At 43.5% G+C, this 20,063-nt stretch overlaps 1 protein-coding gene across 6 annotated transcripts in view; it reads right to left on the bottom strand.

Moving 5' to 3' along the window:
* TSPAN18 (tetraspanin 18) overlaps positions 1 to 20,063 on the bottom strand; it is a 126,996-nt gene that overhangs the window by 64,696 nt on the left and 42,237 nt on the right. The window lies entirely within an intron of this gene.

Raw genomic sequence — 20,063 nt, 5'->3', positions numbered from 1 at the left:
ACTCACTTCTTCCCACTTAGGTAAAGATCAACTTTTTCTTGCACACCTGAAGGAGGTGAGGGGAAGCATCTGGCAGAGACCCTGAAGACTTTGTCAAGGCCTGGACTGACAGCAAAATCTTCCTCCTTACTTTCCAGTCCATTTAGACTGTCCAGAAAAGGGTTTTGACCAGAAGACAGAGGGAGGAACAGGACTATTTCCCAAAGAATAAGAGAGGAGCAACAGAGTTGCTCTGCATCTTTCCCTCCTGCTTCCCTGTGCAGCAGGGGAGAGTCACCAGGGAAACAGGAGAGGACAGGAACACCGGGAAGAGATGCTGTGAGTTCCCCAAAGGCAAGTCCCAGTGAAGAGGATGGAGTAGTGTGTGAAAAAACAAAGGTAGTTAAATGTTTAAGACATATGTGCATACACACACACACACACACACCCCTTCCTGTACTGTATGCAACAAATAGTGCACACACATGTTCACTTACTGGATAGACGTTAGAGTACAACTATGCTGGACTGAGTGAGCCGGTAAAGATGAAGGATGAAAAGAGGGCAAGGTGATGGAGCTGAGAGGCAGGTAAGGGTGGGATGAAGATACCAACAGAGCCAGGAGGAGAAGGGTTCAGTGGGAGACGCTCAGGTGGTGAAAGCAATAAGCAAGAGAAAGAAGGTAAATCAGAGCCTGGAGAAAGGCAGGAAAAGCCAGTGGGAAAGGAGGAGGGATCATGCCAGATCTTGTCCGTTTTCTCCTTGCAGAAGTCAGCCAGACCCAGGGCACAGAGGTGGAGCCAGCACTTAACAGAGCAATTGCTCCATAACGGCTTCTCTCTGGAGAACAGCACCAAGCCTGGATCTCATTCTCCCTGACAGCTCCAATTCAGATATGAAGCTGGCGCCACGCAAATCCATTTCATAGCATTACTTCTCTCCTCCCCAGTCTACCTTGCTGCTTTGCCCCTCCAGCATCCCAAAGCCAATGCCAACCATTCACATGCAGCATCAGGGAGCATCAGTGTCCCCCCTGCATCACAGTGCTTAGTAACTCCTCCAGGGTCCAGATGAAAAGCTGGGGGAGAAGATCCTTTCACAGCAACTGCACCCAGCAATCCTGTAAGGCACTGAGACAGGGCTGCAGCCAGACATCTCAAGCTCCCCTTGTCATGCTCTCTGGAGAAGACAGCCCTACTGAGCTGAGCTAGCATTTATTTGTCAATCCAGTGGATTACAATGCCACTAACAAGCCGGCTGGGAAGTGCTAATGTCACACCAGACCACGTGAAAGGAAATTCCTGCCATGCACACGGGTATCAGCCCTCTGTCAGCAGCCCCCTGCTCCCCTCCACAGAAGTGCTATTTCACACTTCCCCGGGAGAAGGGAGAGGGCTCAGTGGGACACAGGAGCGCTGCACGCTGTGCCAGCCCGAGACACCCTGCCGAGGAGCGCTCTGCACCCTGGTCGTTCATCTTACGTGTGCTAGAGGAGCAATGCGGTCTAGTGAGCAGAGCAGGGGCCCACCAAACAGGTACTCAGGCAGATGTTCTCCTTGCCCCCGTCCCTAGCGGACTCACACACTTTCAGCTAAGCTTCATCCTCCTGTGGGTGTTTGTTTACAAACCTCTTCCCTGCTCTGCACAACCTGGCACTTCAAATACACACATACTAACCACATCCTGGTTTCTTTAAAGGGGAAGGGCAAGTATTTGAGAGGTGCAAGCGCTTGCATATACAAAATGCATACATCCATATACTTCTGCACAGGACAAAGCATCTGCTGCCTAATAGAAACCTACCCTACTGAATGAGGTCCTAGTCCTTTCAGACATGCAGTACTGGGTAGTAACTCCCAGCCTTTGGAGACAGTGAGGAAAAAAAACGTTAATTTATTCAGCTTTGTAAAGTGCTCTGAAGCCACAAGATGGAAAGTGTGACAGGCAGGTGTACTGAGAGTCATCAAAAATTTGATTCAATGGCATTTTTAGTACCAATTTTCCCTTTCCATTATGGAAGAACAGTGCTGTCCATGTAGGCAAAACCCATTCATTCCCTATTACTATTCCAGTTGACGTACCACTGTGATCAGAAGCAGAGCGCTCTAATATATTTAGGGTCACTAACATTGTATTTTGTCTTCTGTGCGTAGTTGCTCAGATGAGAGATTTCAATCATCTCTATTCAAGGAACATTAAGAAACAGAAGATATCTCAGGTCCTCTAAATCCTCCTCTCCAGTGGGGGATCGTGCCTCTCCCCTCCCCCCTGCTTTGTTTACATCTAATCCAATTGAGACTGTCTCAAGCAGCGGGAATATTTTCCTTTCCCTCAGCAGACCTCAGAAAAGCCTGACAGAGACCAGTCTTCAAGACTTGTTGCCTGCATAAACAGTCTGATTTTTTTATTTTAGTTAATATGATTCCTTTGATTCCCTTCCTAATGACTAGAGCAAAGACAGCAGCATGTGTGAAACCTGAATAAGGACAATAAAAACCAGGGACCTTCTCTGTGGTTGATGCAGAGGGACAAAGAGGGACAGCAACACCAAGGGATCCGACTGTTCTTTAGCCCTGTAGGTGAATTTTAGAGAAGTAGAGCCAGTAGACTATGTGTCATCTGGGCTTAATACATTTTTAATATTAAAACAAAAATAAACAAAAGCTTCATGTGGAATTTCTCCTAGTTAGTTGCCCTGGTCTTACATTCTCTCTAATGACTGCTGGCTGCTATCAGAGACAAGACCCCGGATTAGACAAGATCTGACCCAGCCTAGCAGCTCTCTGGTGTCCCTTCCACAACACTGTACTAAGGTACACCCTTGGGGCTTTAGACTCTGTGCCTCCTGAGTTCGATTTGATTTAACGGGTACAACAGACTCTGCTGGAATTAAGCTTTTTTATTTCTATTTTAAATCCAGCCCTCATCACAGCTTCCTCCCCACTTCAATGTTTGTTTGCTTTGGGGCCCCAACGGTGGTATATTTTGCAAATGACTTTTTTTTTTTTTTCATCCTTGGATACGTCTACAATCATACACATGCTTGTATAAAGCCACTTAATCAAGCATAAGGAACAAGAGTTTGCACTATGTACTGACACAGATCGGGAGAAACACAAAGCATTCACATTTAACATTTTATACATCAAAAGTAACACCAAAACAGATGTAAAACAAGCCAATTCCTCATTATATTTTACACTTACCACAACAGAAATCTTTGTGCATTAAATACAACTGAAAGGGAGCCGTGGAGTTGGCATTAGCTTGACAGATGCTGAGATAAGCTGCACCAGAAAGGAATATCTCAGCCTGAAACAGTGCATGTTAAAAAGGCATCTGCTTATTGTTTGATATGTGTATTTATTTACACAGACAGCTGGCTGACATGCTGAAAGGTTGGGGAGGGTGGTGTAGGCTGGCATTTTTAACTCTCAGCAGGCATTCAGCATGCAGTTTGTTATCCTTTGGTCACGTCACAAGCTTCCATTTTATTGCTGAGTGGTGGCAAAAGGGAGGAGCGGGGAAGGGAAGGCAGGGTCCCCTCTGCTGCATAGGCTTGGCTCCCCTCCAGGAGCCTGCCCTCAGCACGCAAAGCAGAGCTTCCAAGCTCAGCTTCCACAGGCACACTGCCCCTAGGGCTCATCCTCCAACTTCTGGGGCCCCTGTGCCTTTGATACAAACATAAGAGTCCCTCAAAAGCAAGTCAAGCACAGCTTCTTGTGCATAAAAAGAGATCTTCTTTAACAAGAAAGAAAATTAATTAAGTGGGTAAAATCCCACAGGTTGGAACAGCAGCTGAGGAATTATCTTTCTATCAGGTTGGTAATGAGGACTAAAAAACCTCACACAGACATTAACAGCTTTATATGGGCTCATTGGCATTCCAGATCAGACGCGAAGTTTGGCATTCCCAGGAGCAGCAGATGTAGCTCCAGTTACAGACCAGACCCTGGGCAAACCACAGTTCGCCCTGTTGAAAACAGATCACCGTGATGCCTGGAAATGAAAGGTACATACCTATCTAGCAGAGTAACTTTTTCCCACAGAAATTATGCCCAGGGAGACTGCAGGTCACAACATCCAATGCCCCACGTTCATCTGACACACCTCTGAAACCTGTGTTTAGATATACACGTGCGTGTGTGCATGAGAGAGAGATTTATTCAACACGCTGGGGGGAGCGTGAACAGCCAACGCACGTCTAGGCGCACATCAAAGGACACGATCAGACACTGACCAAATCCCCTTCCTTTACCCTATTGACTTTCCCACAAACACCACTGGCTGCTTAACTGTCAACACCCACAAGTACTATTCAGTTCTAAAAAAAAATGCAGATTATTTCCTATTCCCTGCAACGGAAAGACTACCTGATTTGGGGTCAATGACAAGAAGACAAGCAGTGATGCATTCACATAACCACTGCAATAGGGGATCACTACCATGAAGAAGCCAGAGAGCCTGTGGGGCCCAACATTGAACTGTGCCAAGCTACTAAAAGCTACATTTCAGAAATGCATTAACTTCCCTGGCTACTAAGGTAAAGGAGTCTGCCCTACCCCCACCCCCCCGCCCCAAAAAAAAGAAAGAAAAAAATAAACTACTGGCTACCTTTCCAAAAATACGCCTTTGGACATCTTTGTTACAATTCGTATGACAAGAGTCCCATGAGGCCCCACAGGACCAAGCTTTTTACTGTGCACAGCATGGAAGAGCCCCTTGCCCGAAGAGCTTGCTGCCTAAACAGACAAAAAGCGGGAAAAAAGGAAATACTAGTATTTCCCTTGTTACAGATGGGAAGTAGAAATCCAAAGAGATGCTGGTGGTAAAATCAGACAGGAAGCCAGTGACAGAACTGGGAAGGAAACATCTTCAGTCTCAAGCCTATTCCTTCATTACGGAGATCACTTGTTTCTTCCTTTCTCATTCTCCTGTCTCTCCCTGAAAGTTCTTTCTTTTACAGCTTGTAAAGTTCATCCTTAAAAGCAAAGTCCACAGCCTACTCGTGCTTCTCATTTTCAAGGACAGGAGGCTTAGGGATTCTGATGTACGTGAGCACAAGGAATTCTCAGCTGGCACCCAAAAACTGCCCCAAAGAGGCCAATTTCTCCCCTTTAAATGAACAGCAAATGCTGGTATGTGCTGTTTCGTATAGGCTTTTAATATACCTAATTACGGGGCCTTCAGCTGACCAACTCAGAACCACGCTAGTGCACGTACCTCTGAAGCAGATGTTTCATATATTACCTGTGTTATCAATCAACACAGATAATATCCCTACCAGATGAGACAATTATTTTCCAATTACATTGAAATGAAAGATACGTCTTGCAAAGGTTTCACTAATTACCCAGGCTTACCAAAGGCTAAGGATAATGCAATATTTTCCCACTATCTCTGCCTCTCGTTAATCCAAATGCCCTCCGTGCCCTAAACCTATTGGATAAAGAAACCAATGGCACTTCCTGAGCAATAGGATTAAATTACCTGCTCCAAGGAAGCAAGTTGCCTAACAGAAGTATTTGAATTATTAATAGCAATTTCCAATCATTTTATATCATCTTTTAACAAGCACCACTACTTCCTTAGTTTCTCTTGGGTTTGAAATATCCGTAGTGCATATACAACAACAGTTAGTCTAACTGTTTTTTCAAGTTATTCTTTCTGGTTTGACTCAGAAAGAATGCTTTCTGTCAGCTTGAACTGTTAATTTAGGTTTGCTGTTGCTGCTCTCTCCCCTTGCCCTGAATAAAGGGCTGGCTGATCCCTGGGATACTGGGGCACAGCATTTGGGTTTTCACACTCAGGCTGTCACTCTATTAGCTCTGACAATCTGGCTGTTTTGTATCATACTTTTCTAAGGCTCTCATCTACCTCTCCTATCTCTTTCCTTGGATTCAGCTGAGCATACACATTGACACCTTTGGCCAGGATGTTCCCAGAACTACAGGAGCATCCAAGGGTGGACAGAAAACAGACGTTCAAGGCAGCACGCACTGTATGTGCAGCAAGGGCATGTGTCTTTTACTAGCAATTCAAACATCTGCCGGTAGTGAGGTTAGTTTGGAAAGGCTTTGATTCCCACCTAGGGAATTTAGTGTCATTTGCTTTCTCTATGAGAGTGCCATGGGCTTCCTTATGCAGTGTTTGATCCAAATATACTCTCATGCATTACAGAGTTTTATGTATAATACATGTGTGTGATTCTGGTCCTTCAAAAGATTTCTCAGTAAAAAAGGTAATATAGAATGGAGCACTTCATGGAGTTGTATAGCTCTTCAATTCTATTTTGGAATGTGTCATTAGTTCTGCACAGCTGATATCTCTGCTTTATCTTCTTCAGATCCCCTTTCTTTAAACAAACTCCAGATTCCCCCCACCCCCCAAAAAAATGCGTCTTAAGACCTGATTGTTTTTCCTGAAAGACACAATAATTTTAAAGGACTTAGCAGTAGTATTTCAAGCGGAAAAAGCTTACAAAAACCAATAATCAAATGGTAAAGGCCAAGGAGAAAGCCACAGCCAGTTATGGAAAGGGATATGCAATGCTGTTCTATTATCCTCTTGAAATGAAGAGTAGAAGCTTGAGAAATTCCATTCCAGTGCCTGCAACTCCGCCTAAATCCTCCTGACCACAGTAACAAAGTTATTACATACCACACGTCTTGGCATTTTCATCATGTTCCAAATATTTAGCATATGGCTCAAAGGTTTCGGCCCTTCGGACTGATGAATCTTGTGATCAGCACATGAAATCAGATTGATAAGTGCAAAGAGAAAAGGAAGATGATTTTCCAAGACAGAGAGGAAACGACCCTCTACCCTCATGTCCTCCTTTATTTTCCCCACCGAGCAGGTCAGGTCTCCTTGCCCACATGCTGCATCACCTTAAGCTCTGCCACTCGGTGTCCAACCTTCTGCTCTTCTTAACTGCCTTCTTCACAGAATTTGAGGTGCCTCTAGCTGCATAGGTGCAAATAAACCACAATAAAAATTTGATTTTTGCAAATTACTGACCTTAACCTCTGAATAAAGGCTACCATAGAAGGGTACAACACAACTCTTGTCCAAGTCAGTCAAATTAGAGCAGCTCTAAAGATATCAGTGAGAAAACTTTATTGGAACATTCAAGCCAGCAAAGACACACACCACACATGGGAGTACAGTTTAACTGACTTGGTTGGAAATTATATTGTCATTCTGCAGTAGGGCTGTTAATGGCAGGAAACTGTAGTAAACGAAGAGCTGAGCCCTACAGAAATAGCTACTAGATTTTCAAGTACCAAGAATCAGATGCCAAAATGTAAATATTATTAAGAACATAAATTTTAAAGGCCTCAAAAGGGTTTACTCTTTCTGCACGACAGAAAGGCACCTATTCATCGCAGAAAGCCAGTAACTGGAACAGATGAAGAACGTACAGAAGTCAGCCAAACAAACAGCAGCATAAGATAAGAAAGAACTCCAAGTTCGCACCAGGCAAAGGGATACATCTATTCTTTTGTTCTTCTCCCAGAAAATAAAAATTGAAAATTGCGATATTTTAAGAGCTATGATTTTCTTTTTACTTCCTCCTCCGATCACCAATCCTTCAGGAAAGAGCAAATCTAATAGTTTTTTTTTCTGGAATGCAATGTAAAAATGGTCGAAACTTTTCAATGGTCCAAAAGAAACATGACTACCAGTAAATGTATTAGCAATTCCAGCATGTGGTAGAAATAGAGAGATGAGGTAATTTTTTCCTTAGCTAAGGCTCAGTTGTACAAGCACCTTAAAGCCATTTTGTACTGTGTGGCATTCAGCAAAATTATAGTACGACAGAATGGACTGACTAGGGAGAAGGCAGCTATTTATTTCTTGCTGGTATTTTCTCACGATGGTGCTTTTGAGGACTCATACCAGGTTTCATTACTAGGGCATGTCCCCAGTTTGCAAATGTTTTTCATCAGCTGCTTTTCCCCCAATGCATCCCACTGGTTTTCTCTTCTACCCTCTCATTCAACAGCTTTAAACAACTGGTAATCGAAAGCAGGACAGTATAATGGAAGTTGAAAGTATGGAGATGGTCGGGCAGTTTAGCTCAAGGACTATTGGTGTTATTACAGGTCACACGCAGAACAAAATACTCTGCAGGTTCTGCAACAATGCTGAATGAACCCAGTTCCCAAAGGATCTCCCAGAACTGGAGAAATGGGATGCCACCCCTCTGAAAGCCGGAGAAAGCAAGCCCTTTAGGTCACTGACACAGTGCGTCAGCAAAGGAACATCTCTTCCTCGCTTTATTAATACAGTTATTAAAATGTGAGACAATGTTTTCTGTTGTAAAAACACTATATTGTCAGAGAATACCCTTTTGGAGGACTCTAAGGCAACTAGTGACGGAGCACTTCTGAGCCTGCTGAACGCAAGAGGAGGAGGGAAACAGCAATTCCATTCAAACTGAGGGCAAAACTCCATGTCTGCCAACAGGAGCACAACCAGATCCCAAGCAGATGGATAGGGGGAAGCTTCACTGGGAAGGACAAAGTTTTCAGAAGTGGTCAGTGGTTTGGGGATGCATCTATACAAATGTCTCAATCTGGGTATCCAGGACTCCTCAGGCAAGAAATGCTTTCTGAAAACCTGGCTCTTTGAAAGTGTTTCAAGTGAAGCAAAGCAAATCTGACCCATTCCCAAAACTTCTGGATGTCATTGAAATAAATGGTGGGACTTCTGCCTTGCTCACTTAGCCCACAATTTTAAAAGTGTGTCCAAAATACTGCACATGCTGCTGTTACTATCTATGTTGCTTTCAGAGCCTGGTCATGCAATAGGCTGTGGAAGCCAAAATGCAACTTTTTATCAGCCTGAGCAATAGAGAGGGATTCTGACTCTTAGGTTTCCTCCTGACAATGGGACTGCAAATACTCTTTGCCATTGCAGGGGCTATTCCGTCCAACCAAGATCATGCATTCTGCTTTTCCATTACAGAGCTGCCTGCAAAGGTATGTCTTGAAAATGAACATGGCCTTACCTTTTGCTTGACCTTCCCCCATGCTTTTTTTAAATTTCAGCTTCATTTTTTTTTCAGCATTTCAATAAATGGCACATCTGCAATTCAGCATTTTGCACCAGTCAAGAAACAGTGAGAAACAGGGAAAAAGATGAACGCTATCTGTAGAAAAGTTTGACTAAGGCAGGGTGTGAATTAAAATCAGCCTATTGGCCTTACAATCAACCACAGGAGCTTTTACTAGCACTTAACATTTGACTGCACCATTCCACAAGAGTCTAGAGGAGGCAGCATCCCCGCTAATTAGGCAGGGATTGCAATCAGGAAAACATGACAAGGAAATTATCAACTGCACAAATACTCTCTACTGCATTATTTGTTTTGGACTCTTGGGCACACAAGCACAGAAAGAGGCTCCCAGCACAGTTATGGCATAGCTGCTACGAGAGCATTACCTGCTCTGGACAGCTGTATTTCATTTTGGATGGAGTTAGGCATTTAAAGGTCCTCAGAAAGCAGCTCCTGGCTGTGATAAGCTGAAGCGAGCTCCTTCAAGGGGAAACCTTTGTTCCCTTTGACTCACCTCGTGAAAGTTGCTGCTTATAATCTATGATTACTTAAGTCGGCTGTAATGTCTGGCTACCAGTTGGCAAGATACAGCAGTCTGCAGACAGCTCAAGCTAGGACCATGAATAAATAATTTCCACCAGCTGAGAAATGTTTTCTGGCACATGGGAAGTGAGCCCAGCAACTGGGAGGAAAGACGAAGCCTTAGGAGGCTATGAAACCTTGCTCTTTTGCACTGATGGTGCAATCAAGTGGTACTGATTGGTTTCAGCCTTTGAGAGGTTTCTCAACACTTAACGGCACCAGACACCTCTTCCAAGGCATGAGCAAGTCAGTCTCAAGACAGTAATGAAAGAGAGATGTAGCATGCATATCCCTCACCTAAGTACACCTCAGAGTGAGTTTGCCAGAGCTCGAAAGACACGTGTTGCCAAAGCATTCGGCCCACCCTATCTCCTAGCTAAAACATAAACCAGCTGCATTTAAATGAAAGGCAGGTGAGAAGGACAACTAAGGTTCAGGCACCAGCTGCCATCCCAGATGAAAGCAGTCAGAGCAATGTTACAGCACCAGTGTCGAGAACCAGAGGCCTCCTTCCCCCTTGGACCCAGCCTCCAGAGCAAGACAGGTGGAGGAAGCATTTGGCTCACCATGAGTTTTTCTTCCTCAGTACCTCCTTTGAACGGCTGCCACACTGTCCTGCTCTTACCTAGGGCCAGGTGAGTCAGGGATCTCCTTCAACCATCCTGTCCCTGCAGCTCACGCTCAGCCAGCAGACTCCTGAACCAGGAGTCAACTGGCAATGAAGAAGGTCAACCTAAATGATCAGTGTTGTCTCCTCACCAAGTTCTCCTCTGCCAAATGAATTGCCAACCAGTAAGACAAGAAAGCCCTCACTAAAAACAGCCACATGATGCAAGAGCGTCTGTCTCTGTGCCCAGATAACGCTCAACAGGGCCCTTCTCTGTCTGCGGCTGTTTCCAGAGCACTGCAACCAGAAAATCCAAGCCAGACAAGTAGCTCTCCAAGGCAGACATTAAACATTCATTTGTAATAAACACCCTCCCGAGCCCCAGGGACCAGTGAGAGGTGTAGGGAAACACAGCAAACAGAATCCAGAGAGGCCAGACTCACAATGCCTCTCACTGTGGTTATTTGAATATGCGAAGAAAAAAAAAAAAAAATAGAAGTATTTTCAAAATGGTCCATGTGCTAAGAAACAGAAATGCAATTTTATATTTTGGACACTTTAGTTCTTCAAGGGCAGTTTTCCCTTATCTCTGAACAGCAAGAGAGCATGCTTCCCACTGTTATTTTAGAAATGTATAAAAGAATTTCAAGCATGCTCTCTGTGTTGCTTTGCAACGCAATCCTTGGACTGAAGTGTCTCCACACTTGCAATCTTTTTATCTTCTCTCTCCGGAGCAAGGGGAGCAGTTGGGGAGGGCAAGGGAGAAAGGGATCTGTGAGACCACAGAACAAAGACTGGGACTTGGGAGAGCGGCCGGGTATTGCTCATTTAATAGCTTTGGCTTGTCCAGTTAGAGCATTGCATTTTATTTATCTATTGGTTTTATATTCACAGTACTGCGGTTTTAAGCAGAACTGTGGGGTTCTAGGAACATATAACAGGAAAAATCTTTTAAAATCAGATGGAAGGACACACATAAGTCAGGGGGCAGCCAGCACTGAGGATGGAGGTCACTATATGCAGTTTCCACAGGAAATGCTTATAACTGTTAACAATACATATGTGGATCTTTTTCATATAATTTCTTAATTTCACATAGGGGAAAAATAAGTATTATAAAGATCAGTATTTTAATATCATAGCAAGAAGATGGTCAAACACAGTTAAAGTAATAAAAATGCAGCTGAGTGCATAGCTGAAGCTTTACAGCAAATTTGTTCGTTTATGGTAATGTCCACTGTGTATTAGTATTTCCATAAATACTTTTGTAAATAAGATTACCAGCAGAAACTGAAACAATTCTTTTTAAACAAATGTTAAAGAATGGCTGCAGAATAAGAATTTTGTAATTCAATGCAAATATTCGTGCAAGAAGCTAGATCCTATGAATTATACGCATTTAGTCAAGGAGCAGAGATACTATTGTGTGACCTATATGTCAAAATACAAACTGAATTGTGCAGCTGGAAGCTGAACACTTGAATACCAGCCACTGAATACTAAAAAGGAATTGCTTGTAACAACCAGCAAACCAAGAAACAATCTATGAATAATTTCAAATCACTCATGCAACTGAGAAGTCAATAAGCTATTTGTAGACAATTTGTCAATAGAACTTCTTCCATAGAAAATTATATTTTAAAATTGCTACAAATTATTCATGTAGCTATCACAAGAACAGTTATGATTCATCATGAGGAGACATGAGTAATTATACCAGGGGTTGAAAAGGCATTTTCTTTCTTGTATTATATTCTGTAACTGATCAGGTGTATTACGATAATATTTTTAGTTATAATTCTGCTGATCCCCAAGGCATAAGCCATTAGTGAGTGATGGAGGCAAGGTGATGAAACTTGATGGCTAAGTAGTCTGATTCGCTCTCACCAAGTTTGAGCAAAATCTGACGTCAATGAATCTGTACTTGAATGTACTAATGTCATTATTCAATCTCATTCTCGTGGGTGGTCATACCAGATAATAATTTCATTCTCTTGATTTGCAGAAAAGCAGTGACACCTTCAATTCAATTCAGCTCAACCCTCTTTAATCCTTTAAAAATTTAAAGTACGTTATTTGCTACTATTGTCCAATTGAAAAAAAAATACAAACCTTCCTAGAGCTGGATTCTCCAAGAATGCCTAAGAGCTCTCTAAGAGCTGCAGGACAGGGATCCTAAGCTGGACATGACAGTTGGAAAAAGAAGATTGGTGACCTTTCTACACCGATAAGTTAAATCAATTATTTGTTGGATTTACCACAGTACTGCATGGAGAGGCAGCAAGTGGCTGCCAAGAAGCTGCAGTCCCCTGGGGTTCACAGCAGCAGTTCCTGATGGAAACTTCACAATCCTTCCAGTTCATGACGAAAACAGCAGGTTAAGGGACACAAGGAAAGCTGGCCCTGTTCAACTGTGATGAGATCTACTCCAGGAGCAACAGGAAACACATTTTTAGAGGGGTCTTATTCTGAAGGAGAGAATTCCCAGAGCCACAGGTCTTGTAAAAGCATTAAGCTTCCTTGACCTCAGTAATAAAATGGCAGGAGCCAATGTTACTGCAGAGATTTTGCAACATTTAAGAACAAATTCATGGTCTACTTCTCTCATCAATTTTGAGTTTCCTTTGCTTTATCAGTTCTTCTGTTGTTGGCCTAACAATGGAGAATGGTAAGTGACATCTTCTGTTCACACAGAAGCCTTTATTCCTTTCCTCTTGACCTGAAATTAGAGCACTGCAGTAGATGGTCCGGGAGGCACTAATCACATTGAGTAATCAACCAAGTTTGCTAAATCACAGAAACCAGAGCAGCAGAAGGGGGGAAAAACCTCTCTCCCAAACAATTTGAGGGTTTTGTTACTCTTCATTGGGTCACGTATCTTCATTCATTTGGGGTTCTACCACCTGCCTCTCCTAAAAGGTTTACAGCTCCCTGCGTGTTGCACCTCAGCAGTGCAACATCTCGTCTCCACAGCCTTCCATAAATTACACATTTGGGGAAATGTTAACAACCATGAGACTTAAAATATTTCCTGTGTATTTTACAAGTGGTCTCAAACACTTGTACTGTTTCCTTCAGATCAGGTACAAGACCAGATGAAGAACTTGCTCTCAGGTGCAACTTGATATCTCCAGAAAAGCAGCAGGGCAAGGTAAGCAGATGGTTACTTTCTGCTAAATACTGTTTTTCCCTGTAATTGTACCTCTCCTGGCTGGCATGAGATTCACTGGCAGTAAATGCTGTAACAAGGGTAGATTACAACTTGCATTAGCACATCAGCGTGGTATAACGAAGCATTCAAACAAGACTAATGTCTTTGGAATTGAGAGAGAGAGAGAAGGTAATTGAAAAGGACAGGAGAGTGGTCACAAATATACTACGTGTTAAGTGTGGAGTCCAACAATTTGGAAGTGGCTCTGGCACGGTTGTCTAGTCAAGATTAATCACATTTCTGCCAGCACTCAGCCACGCTTCTGTGATGTCCCTTCCCTGGACACTCTCTTCTCCTGTTTGGGTCACCAGTCAAAGGCAATCCTAGGACAACAAGCACCTCCTTTGGGGCTTTATTTAAACAAACAGACAGCTCCTCCTGAAGAACTGCCACTGTCATAATGACATCCAAACCATTTTTCAACATTTCACGATGTGTTTAAGGAGGAGAGATGCTGTCAGGCTGAAAATCTCAGCCAGCTGGCCATTAGGAACCAGCCACACTTCTTGGGATGACTGACTTTAACTCTTTTCTTCGTATTTCTTGCCTTGCCTCTCCTCAGGATAAAGTTCCAGTATAACTGTGTCGCATCCCCCAGCTGCAGAGGCTGGGCAGAGTTTGCCTGGGACACCCTGGAGCTCTCCCAGCTCAGGCAGGGGGGAGGCGAGAAAGCTCCCAGACTCGTCCTCCTGATACACTGAGAAACTTTGCTGTCATGAGGATACTGAGCCAACATGTCACGTTTTTTGGGCCTCACAGAAAATCCATCTTTAAAAAAAACCAACCAAACAAACAAAACCTTACTTCCTTTTAAAAAGGAACTGTAACATCACCAGGAAAAACAAGCAATTAAAACTCAGTTCCCAAAGAATTTTACAGTGGTCACTTGACTCTGTCCTGAAGAGACTAACAACTTTATTACCTCTTCTCTCACTAACATACCCTTAACCTATCCCAGCTTCACAACTACATTTTCTCCAACAGATGGTCTAAGTGATTACCATAACTTTGCTAAACTCAGGGAAAGTGTTCTCAACATGTATTTATTTAGTTTTGAAGGCTGATGCTTCTATTTCTGACATGAGAAACCACATTTGCATGTTTATAAGGTTACCTCCCCCAACAGTATCAATAGGCCTAATAAAAGATACAACCTACTTTCCCTGTCAACCTTGCCCAAGAAACTGCCACCACTAGATGTATTTCAGTACAGCTCTTCCCACTGAATCTGCTTATGTGTTTCTTTGCCCGCCTGTGTTCGTGTTTCAGTTGATAAAGGATGAAACACTAAAAGCAACAGCTTTCCCCTTGAAGCATACTAAGGCATTTGCTTGCTGTAGCATTTGTATTTGCTGCCAGTACAGGCAGGATCATGTCATCCTTTTCTTAGACCAAGTGCTCAGGGAGGAAGAGATCAGCAGGAGTAGAGCTTGCGCTCACAAGCAAGAGACCTTGCTTTCAAGTCCTTTGTACAGTATTTATGAAGTATCGATGGAAGCAGTAGGCGGCAGCTGGTTAACATCCTATAACACCACTACAGAACGATTTTGACCAGAAGTTAAAGAGAGCCTCATAATTAATTGAGGCTGCAGGAGGAATGCAGGCAGACTAACTAATTACCTCGGATACTCTGGCTAAGGCGCTTGCTGTTGCAACACGTGTTAGGGGATCTCTAGTGTTCATAAGCAGGCAGGATCTCTGTTTTGTGTCTCCGCTAAAGATGCATTTCTAAATACCTAACACAGCTCCCTCAGCCAGAGCCCTCACTCTTGTGTTGTACAGCCATCGTTTTCCTTTCTCTTGCATAGCACAGCCTCCCTCAGATCTGCATTCCGCTCCTGACAAACGTAAGATTTCCCTGTTATGTACCAACCGGCAGGAGAAACAAAATGTGACTATTGAGGTCAGCATAAAATAATATTGGAATTGCCACCCCGGCCCCCAGCCCCCCAAGCTGGACATTTACTTGGAAACAATCAGAAAATCATTCTTGCACTGAGAACCTTGTGAGGTTCAGCAAAGCGAGCATGAGGCAAATGGAGTGGGCATATTACAAAAAAAAAAAAAAATAAAAATCAAATCACATCTCTTCAGAGACTCAGTGGAAGGAAAAAATTAGACTATCTTTAAAATAACTTTCATACAGCATTGGCCAAAATGCCCGCTAAGGGTACTCATACAATAAATCATTTTTTCAGATTTCTGCTTAACCTTGTGGCCTTTTAAACCCATAAGTGGAAAGCCTTTTGGTTAGAAAAAAGTAAAAGGAGGCATCAAGTTAAAAAGTTCACCTGGCAAATATGCAAGAGGCTTAAAAACTACCAGCCTCATTTCCCCAGATTAATCTGCAGTGCAAATGTGAAGATGCTAATGATTTATTTCTCACCCCTCTGCACCAAATCCCTCTTGGTCTCTTTAAGACAGAAAAATGAAGAATAATAATAATAAATGTATGTGCTCCTTTCATTAACAACTCTGAGCTCCCATTTCTGACTTGGTATTAAAACATCAAACACGAGCTCCCCAACCCCCATCACACTGGGTGATCAATGCTTCTTTACCACTTAGAGAAGATCTAAAGAGGCACCTAATACATTTATTATGTTACAGTCACCAGCACAAATTCTTTTCAAAACGTAATAATCCCCTCCACATGACACTTAACTCCCCAGTAGGTTCTTTTGCAGTCAGGTTAATAACCTTCATATTATGTAGGTAAAAGAAGATTAACAGTGAATGTGTTGAATCCAAGTTTATAGTATGGTACCTCCTCCTTTTGTTTGGTTCCAGGCCCTGCTGGCCTCTGTCTAGGACTTGACAAATAAATCCCATTTGGCATTGCTGGCAAATGCTTCTTGATTGAGCATTTGGGATCAAAGACGGTCTTCTCATTTCCTCACACCGCAACCCTAGTGGTCTAGTCTTGCTTTAATTTGTCTTCCTAGTCCGGTAGAAACAGTAGCAAGAGAGAGAATAATTCATTTCCCTGAAGAAATTCAGCTCTCAAAAATTTATTTCTAAGTATTGCACTTTACCCACATTGCCTTTAGAACAAAATACCATATTTTCAGAACAAAATACCATATTTTCAAACTTCAATAGGCACCCAAGCTCCTCTAAACTCACAAAACCCTCAACACAAGACAGAAGAGCAAGCTCTAAATAGCACTTTGTATTCTTAACAAAAGGTAGGTGTTATCTCTCTCTCCTGTCTTTCCTTCCTGAAAACAGCACCCAACAGATCTGCAAGCACAGCCTGTTCTGCCCAAGCCAGGAAACCCTCGGAGCAGCAGCCTCCCCCGTGAACCAAAGCAGCAAAAATTCTCTTCAGGTGTATATATATATATATATATATATACACCTCAGGTATATATATATATATATTCAGCACGGCACGGAGTAGAAACCACCTTGCTCTGCCAAGCAAGGCTAAGCAACCCAGGTCAGGCGCCTGGCAAAACATCCCCATCACCTCTTTGGTACAGCTTGTTCTGCTCAGGGCTGTTCTGTAGAGAAGCTTTTGTGCTGATAACATGTGCAACAACCAGGTGCAGGCAAGAGCAACTGGGCTCATTCAGCACGGAGCAGAGACAACAGGAGGTGGCTGGGGAGGAAAAGAAATATGGGAAAACAGGAAAAAGGCAGAAGGTCCTGAAATTCTGAAGTGCTTTAGCCTAATGAGAAGAGGATTTTACAAATAGCAGCTATGAACCTGGTCAAAATGATAAACATGTGAAAGGAAAACATGCTGCCAGAAACCACCTGCCACCCTATGCACAGTTACAAATCTCTCCTCCCCAAAGGAAACAGGAGCCTTATATTTCAGGGATTCGATCGTGTTTCCAAAATGAAACACAGCAGATAATAAACAAAACCCCCAATACCCACGAAACACAGAGCTGTTCAGTGATAGAAAGTCAGACTTCCAGCTCTCTACTTGATAGTAATCGCCAAGGACAAATCCTTGCCTCGAGTACGGAATAGACTGCAAAAGCAGACAGGGAATCATTTCTGTTGGGTGCTGTCAAGAGTTTTCAGCTGGATTAGGCAGAAGCCCTAATCCTTTTCCTTCATCCGCTCCAGTCAGGTCCTGGACTGCTGCAGATATGCTTTCAAGGAAGTCTAAAATGAGATCTAGCCGAGAGGTGGAATCGGAACTTCCTTACCCTGGTCACCTCCTCGGGTGGCAGGCTGCACATTCACTGCCACCCCTTAGATGGACCAGACAAGCACTGTTGTCTGACACATGCACAGCAGCAGGACTCAGATGGGCTGGGAAAAATCCAGGCGTACTTAGATAGGGAACAAGGCTTTGCAAGAACCCTTCCTTTTCTGATTTTCAGATGTTGAACAGCATCAAAATCCTGACACTTCATCCTCTTCAAAACAAAGCACATTGGAAGGAGAAGAACAGGGTATTTCCTTGTTTTAGGGATAATTTTGTTTCCAAACACAAGCCTAACTGGTATTTCCTAGCCAAAAGCTCTTATCAGATTAAAAAAAAAAAAAAAAAAGCTCAAATATTACAGGCTTTAGATTTAAAAATATCCACTTCATAGGAATCCGCAGAGAAGAGCATATCTTCCTAGACCTCAAAATAATTGGGAAGAAAAGACTAAGGCATTTAGGCAAAACGTGTGTCATTGGCTCAAACTGAGCTGAATAATCACAAGCGCCTCTAACCCGGGGCTGGCTGGCAAGGCCTGGCTTCCCCCAGCTCAGACGCTAACTAAAGTCACTCATTATTATTCAGCACTGGCTCAGCACAGACAATACACACACTTTGCACTGCAAAAAAGCAAAGGAAGGCACTCTTCCTGCCTCAGTGGATTTATATTCTAAGGCCATCAATCTCATCCTGACACTTGGTACACGCGGCAATCAGCAGACGGATCACTGTCAAAGCACTGCATCCTTTTTACTTTCTTATACCAAAGAGAACACATCTATATTTGGTGACTCTCTTCTGAAAACAAAGCCGGTCAAAACATTTTGAATTCAAACTTTCTCAACCAAAACGAGAAAGAAGAAAAACATACCATGGTAATCTCTCCTGGTTTTCAAATCACTCTACTTGAAAAGCACCTTTGAAGAAGACAGTGTTCAAAGACTATTTGGAGCTAGCAGAGCACAGCTTACAAGGAGCCAGGAGAGCTTGAAGCATTCTGATTCTCCCTTTGTAAGGAGGCACTGGTTTCAATGTGATTGCCCCAAAAAGTAGAGATAGGAACCCTCTACAGGGCTGCCACCAAGCGCTCCAAATGTGGGGGTTGTAACTGCCAGCATGTCTTAATTTTCTAGGATAGGATCAGGTAAACAGAAAGAAACTTTGCACTGACATAGACAGGGTAGTGACTTTTATGTGCCCAGCCTGTGTCATGCAATATAGCAGCCTCATATCCCATTGATGCCCACCTGCTAGATCAGTCCTGTATGGTGGCTAGCAATTGCAGGGACTTGCTCCAGTTTGTTGGCCACACTAATGCCAAGCCATCCTGCAGAAACAAACTTCATATTTCTTGGCCACAGATGAGGGTGAGCTAAAGCCTTCGTCTGATAAAGTAGATAGGAACAGACTTGGTTTTTTTTTTTTCCAAGCTGTTGGATCTGTAATCATGTGCTGCTCCCACTGCACACCAGAATGAAAGCAGGGGGGGAATCTACCCCCAGGGAAGTGCTCTAAGCATTACTGGAAGGAAACCTGCCTCAATTCCCACTGAAGGGAGCTGGAGGAAGCAGAAATCAGACATCCGTCCATATATACAGCCACAGCAGCTAACTACGTTGCTGCAGTTTTCGCCAAAGCCTCCCTGGGTCTAACAGTCAGATCTGCCCTTTGTGCGTGTAACTTTTGGATGCCCAGGCCACAGCTACAAACATCCATCAATACTGGTGCTGGAAGAATTCAAACAACCTCCTGTTGCCCCTGAACACAAAGTCTTTTTCTCCAGCTCTTCTTCCCATCCTCTGGGAATCATTCAGGTGTAGCTAACAACTGTGCTAAATCAACACGGCTGCAAACACCGCATATTTTAATTCCTTGGTTTCTAAGGCATGACATCTAATGCCTTTATTTAATTGAGAAGAGAGCAGAAAGGGATAGCAGGGCAACTAAAAGGAGAGCATCCTGCAACACAAGCACATTTCTATCACTGTTTGGTCTTTGTTCAGATACCTAGTATGAAGGAGAGCCCAGATCAAAGAAAAGGGAGACACAGGTCTGAATGAAGTCCACTGGAAAGTCTGGAGTTTTGCTTCTCCTGCAAAAGACTGGATTTACCCAATGCGCAGTTCCTCCTTTCTCTCATCCCTTTCATCCCCTACATTGCTGCTGGGTTTGAAAGAGTGCCTGACCCCTGCTGTAGTTTAATGGCACTTCACCCTCGCTGCCTTCACCTGGAGTGAGTTGAGTTTGCTGCCTCCCCTCCAAGTACAAGCATCGTGGGTGCTGTCAGGCACATTGGGGAGCCTGGGGAGAGTGGCTGCTACACCCATCAGCATCTCCTGGAAGAGGAATCAGCCCTTCAGAGCCTCTGGGCAGCTGACTGTAGCGGGCAGCCATATCAACACGACTGCCAGCGTGGCCTCCAGCCAGCAGGACTTGCCCACTGAAAAAGGTA

This window comes from Nipponia nippon, unplaced genomic scaffold (assembly GCF_047370975.1).
Source record: "Nipponia nippon isolate SJK-2023a ecotype South Korea unplaced genomic scaffold, ASM4737097v1 scaffold_10, whole genome shotgun sequence".
NCBI classification, from domain to species: Eukaryota; Metazoa; Chordata; class Aves; order Pelecaniformes; family Threskiornithidae; genus Nipponia; species Nipponia nippon.
The sequence above is the reverse complement of the archived record's forward strand: the minus strand, read 5'-3'. Positions and strand labels throughout refer to the sequence as shown.